Raw genomic sequence first — 6,000 nt, 5'->3', positions numbered from 1 at the left:
TGCTCAAAAGCCCTCTCCTCCAGGACAACACCATCCACAATCTCAACTCCCTCTAACCGAGTCCGGGGCCGGACAAAACCCCGAGCAACGGGGAAGTCAGCAGGAACGACAAGCCAGTAGAATCTATCCTTCCACTCTTTTTGACCGGTAGGCATCCCATGACAGGTCAATCTTCCACGATTGCAATAGATTGAGAACCAACCAATCTTGTTCCCAGTGCCACTGTTACGCAGATGATGGACTCGCTTGCATAGAGAAAGGGTTTCAGGAAACTCCAAAAACCGACAGACCCAAATATAGCTGATCAATGTGCGTACAGCAAAGGGGTGAAGCTGAGCCAAACAGATGTTAAACGCACGAAGAATCTTTACCATGGTAGGGTCTAGAGGAAATCGCAGACCAAAATCCAGACTATAGGCATAAACACCTATGCACCCCTCTGGTGGATGAGTGATCCGAGCATCGTCAACTGGTACGATGAGTCGATAACCATCAGGCAGACCATAAAACTCCTTACCAACAACAACATGATTCTCTTTTCGCGCATCATCAGTCTATTTAACGTTCAGCTTCGCGTTTAAGGGACCAAATGCAGAGGCCTCAGAAAGGAAGGGCGTCAAATCCCCAGGAACGACATTCTCCTCCACATAATTGGGAAATGGCCTCAGCTCGTTCACCGGGGCCAAAATATCCTCCCCACTAGCTTGCTCACCCACATAGATAGTGACATGGCCAGCCATCATAGAACGAAAAATAGATTCCTGGCGTCTGTAAACACGTAAAGATAGTTCAGACTCATTAGCTCCAGCAAGCTGCTCAAAATCATCTAACCAAGCCTTTTCAGAAAGAGGCTGAACATCAAGCCCTGGGGGGGCATTGGACGGCGGGTTTATCCTAACTATCCGAGAAAAATAGTCATGGCGCATCTCCCGAAGAGTCTGACAAAAGGATGGGGACAGGTCGGCTGTGGAGGTAAGACACCCAGAACCACCCGCGTCTGGGGAGGGTGATTCCTCCCAAGGGGATTCATCGTTAGAGGATAAAGAAATCACAACAGGCACAGAGCGGGACAAAACATCATGCATAGATTTGGTTTTGTGCTCAGCAAAAGCTCGAGTCTCCTCATCAGAAGATAAAGAGACAGAGGAGGGAGAAGAGGTAGCATAGGAAGCAGAAGAAACGTTTTTCGCGTATGAGCTACTAAGGTTTTGGCTATCAGACGCATCAGACATTGTAAACTGAAAGTCACAGGAAAAGGGAAAAGGGCACAAAGGTAAATAACATAAAAAAAAAGAGGGAGAGGCGAAAACTCAAGCTACTCAACAATGGCGGAAACTTAAGCTACTCAACAATGGCGAAAAAAACCAAAAATTGAAACCAAAAACCTCCAGAAATACTAAATTAAAGCAAGTAACAAACGGAAACTGCAAGAAAGATTTGAAAAAACACCAAAAGATAGCAACTTACCGGAAAAGGAAGATAGGGTTAGAATCAAAAGGAACACAGCAACTGAAAACCTCCCTTGGCGAAATGGCAAATGGAAACACGAAGATTGAACGACCACCGCAAGCAACAAAAACACCAGCAATAGATCGAAAAGGCGATGAAAAACACGAAAATGAACAAAAGATCAAATTTTGGGAAGATTTTTGCAGCTAGTAGGTAGCGAAAGGTGGGAACACTCGAATACTTTCTTCAGAAACACCAAGGAAAGAGAAAGTAAGAAATGAAGATGAAGATGAAGAAGAAAGAAAGAAGTTATATTTTTAAAGCCAAAGAGGAACGGCTGAGATTCGAGCAACGATACAGTTACACAAGCGGGATGAAAGACACGTGTAAACCCCAATTCGACCAAATTCAAACATGATGAAGGACGGCCCGAATTTAGTGACGATTCCAATTGACTCTTCAGATAAATGACGCATGGCACAAGGAGATGACGGTTAAAATCCCCAAAGATTTTTTACCATTTCACCCCAAGGAAAGCCCGCCCAAATTCTGCACCAAAAAAAAAAAAAAAGCAGCAGACCTAATTCGAAGAATTAGATCTACTCTTGAGGGACTGGTAACAAGAGAATACATAACCAGGACAAAAATGAAAGGCTAATAAAACAAGCATTGCAGCCCCGAGGAGGCCAGGCCAAGAACAGAAGAGCAGACCTAACTTAAGAAGTCAGATCTACTCTTGATGGACTAGTTGTACGGGGTCATATCCAGAAAGGACAGAGCACTCGTGGCAGAGAAGAGCCACTAACCCAGGGCATACCTAAAGCAAAGAAAGACTCCAAGCTCTAAACCAAGCGTATACGACCCAGGCAGATCAAACCTCCCAGATCACATATAGAACACAGAGCATAGCTCGACAAGGCTGCATTAGTCCAAGAAAGGACCTGCAGGCTAAACGACAAAGGCAAGGAATAAAGTACATCGTCGTCATACACGTGGCGGCATCTGAGTAGGCCAAAGTACAGAATAGTACGCCTATAAATAGCACCCACATCACTCGTGATGGGACACTCTTACACACGGTACTTGCTCCACCTTCTCTCTATATTCCCTATCTAAAGACTTCTTATCTATTTGCTGACTTAGGCATCGGATGGGGTTTCTTCGGTTAAACCCCCGAGGTTAGCTCACATTTGCTCTGCTTGACAGGGCCAAGGCACTTTAGATCGTCCTCCCAGTTCCACACTCGGAACAATAGTAGTAGCTGCGTTGCTACGTTGCTTGGCATATTACCAATTGAAGCACAATGCATCTACCAGATAACAGGAATCAACGAGAATGTATCAATGTGTGAGGCTTGACTTTCTTGAAGAAGTTATGCCGATTGACGATCACTTGATGGACTCCCGGCCACTTCTTTTCCAGTATGCTCTGCTTCGGGGTGCCTTATCTCGGACCTCGGGAGCGTGAGCTCAGACCTCGGGAGGCTTTGGCTCGGGCCACGAGAGATGAGTTTCCACTACCGAAACTTGGGTTTGCAGTAGGCTTTGCTTCGGGAGATCATCTTTGGCTCCAAAGTTTCTGTTGTATGAGACTTGAATTATCAAAGCTCTTTAGTTGGCTTCGGGATGCTTGCCTCGGCAGACTGAACTTTGGTACTAGCCTCGGCATTGATCTTCGGCACGGAGCCTCGACACTGAGTTCAGCTCTTATCTTCGGCACCGCTATGCTTGTGAGATAGAGCTCGTTCACGCATTTTGACAAACACTTCGTGGTCAGCAACCGAACTTTGTAATCATGTCTAATAAAACATCAACCAAACAATGTCAGCCTTTAAATCTTTATTTTTTTTAAGTAAGGTCTGACTTCATTGTAGAATTTTGGAGTATGAGCTCGGTCTTCGGGAGCATGAGCTCGGACCGCGGGAGCTTATGTCGACCTTCGGGAGATGATCTCCATATTCAGTTCTGGTGCAAGGAGGTTATTCTGCTTTCGGCAACTCTGCTTTTGGCTCCGATGTTGGTGACATGAATTATTCTATATCTCAGCAGCTTATTCTGCTTTGCAGAGCTCTAGTCTGCTCAATTGGAATACAACCTTGGCATTGAGCGCTTCGGCATTGAGCTCGAGAGCTGCTACGCTCGGCATTACAATTCTGCACCGAGTCCGGCTATTCTCTGCTCGGAGGTGAGCTTTGGGAGCTTGGCTCGGGAACTTCGACACTGAGCTGGCGTGCTTGGCATTGCTTTTATGTGGCTCGTACCTCTGGTTAGCCTCAGCAGCTTTAGGTCGGACCTCGGGAGCGCGGTTTCGGCATTGCTCGGGAGCTGAATTTTCACCTTCAATTGGTCATTGAGGCATTTTATCGAACATTTGATATGCTGTTTTTCAAGTGGCTTTTTCTTGGACTATGCACTGAGGAAGCTCCTCCACAAAGTCTAGATAGTCAGCCAAGTATTGATAAGAAGGATTCACCAATTTTCTACTAACATATCAGAATAAATCAGTTATGATGATGAAGCAAAACATCAAATATAAAGGAGGAGACTTAGCTTGGAGATCGCAAATGACTGAATGAGCAATGCAACTTTTACCAGGCTGACGTTTTGTTCCACCTGTAGACAACCTTAGCTCTGATCTCGGCTCATCCTTGGATTGCCTCAACTCGCTGTTTTGGTTGCCTTCGATTTTGGTCTTACTGAATTGCAGAATGAGCCATTATGTTTCATCACCCAATTCCTTCGGCACTGAGCGTCGGGGCTGGGCTCGGCTCTGCTTCTCACCTTCGGAAATTGCAGCACAAATAAGGCTAATTTTTTGTTTTAGCCCATTTGTGAGTTGTGAATTGCATCCGAGTAGTATTGGTAGTTCGCAGCGATGTTGGAGTGTAGCTTTCATTTACTCAATTGTTGTGCCCAACTGAGTCAGTAAGCAAGGGAGACAAAATAATTGCACCTTGTGTGAGGGGGTCGAAAAAGCACGAGGCTAATGCGTGACCTCGTCCCTCGTGGGTGTGACGCTTCTTTTTGTCAAATCAAGTGTAATTGGATTTCCTTTGAGTTTACACCCAATTGACTAGTAATATAGGAGTCGCCATTCAGTTTTTAACGACAATGAGAAAAACTGACAAAACCCGGTTATCGTGACATAAATGGAGTGCAATTATTTTGACCACGACGGCCGTATGTTCCCTTGTGATCCCCGGTGGTGGGGATCGCTCAACGTACACCCGCGGGGTAGAGATTGAGGGTTCGGGGGACTGTAACTACCGAGAGGAGTACTCGCTCTTCGATAACTCCAGAGGCAGGATATCCTTACTAGCTCAGCATGAATAATTGAAGGGACATGCGTTAACTATTAAACTAATCTAAGTTGATTTTAACAATATGCAACACATAGTACTAGATCGAGCGCGATTGTCTGATTTAGATTGTTTTAAGGGACCTAGCATGATAATCCAATTTCCCAAAAATATCATATTTATTAAGCATGATCGAACAATCAGATTTTAGTTAGTTTAACAGTTCATAAAAGGGCGAGGAAAGCAATTAAACCATGGAAAAGGGACACATTACGACGCACCCTTGAGAGGTGCGTCACGGTTCTCAGAAAACTAACCACTTTGACTTTGCTATTTCTCCTTTTATTTAACGAATCTCAAATTATGGGACGGGATACGTTCTGTTCGATTTATGGATCGATTGCGACAGAACGCGTGATCAGTTTTGCAGCGTGAGGCTTAGGCTTAGGGGGTTTAGAGTCAATACTCAGAATAATTGTGTGTTGTGTCATTGTTGTGTGTTTCCCGTCGAACTTAGGGCCCTATTTATAGAAAAGAGTTCGTGGAAAGATAGAATTGTAGAACTCTAATCCTCGAGGAATTAGGAAAAAACACGTCCCAGGTATTTTCAGCGCCCAGGGCTGGGCGTCAAAGATTTCGGCGCCCAGCTCTGGGCGTTGAAAATAGGATCCATGCAACTTCAGCGCCCAGGGCTGGGCGTTGAAATTGATGTTTGGGCCGTTTCTTTGTCAGATTCGGATTCCTAGAATCCGGAGTGTTTGAGATTTAATTGAGTCTTTTAGTGCGTATTAACCTTGTGACGGGATGCGTCTGGGCCCGTTACGAACTCTAGGCTCGTTAGGATTTTAATTAATACGTGACTCTTACTTTTGAATCATATTAGGAATAAGATTCTCTCGCAATTTCTATCTCATTTAGGATTTATGTTGGAGTGCAACACCTAATTCTGACAGGTTTCTATCTTTTATGACTTGCCACTTTTAACAACTACCCATTACGGCAGTTACTATTTTTAGCAGGTTTCCATAAATAGCAGATTTCTATAAATAGCAGGTTTCGGGTGAAATGAAAAGGGGTAATGAGATTCGTTATTTTATAGGAGATGCGTTGTCAAGTGGAGATTTACGTTTTCATCATCGAACCTTCCCTTTCGGGAATGGGACAAAAGTAGGTGTCTACAGTTAGCCCCCACTTTGACTGAGTCTTGGAATAAGACGATGGTCAAAGTACTAGACGGAGTGCGCCACACAAGC

The sequence above is a fragment of the Spinacia oleracea genome, chromosome 5 (genome assembly GCF_020520425.1).
Source record: "Spinacia oleracea cultivar Varoflay chromosome 5, BTI_SOV_V1, whole genome shotgun sequence".
Classification (NCBI taxonomy): Eukaryota; Viridiplantae; Streptophyta; class Magnoliopsida; order Caryophyllales; family Amaranthaceae; genus Spinacia; species Spinacia oleracea.
Note: the sequence above shows the minus strand (reverse complement) of the source record.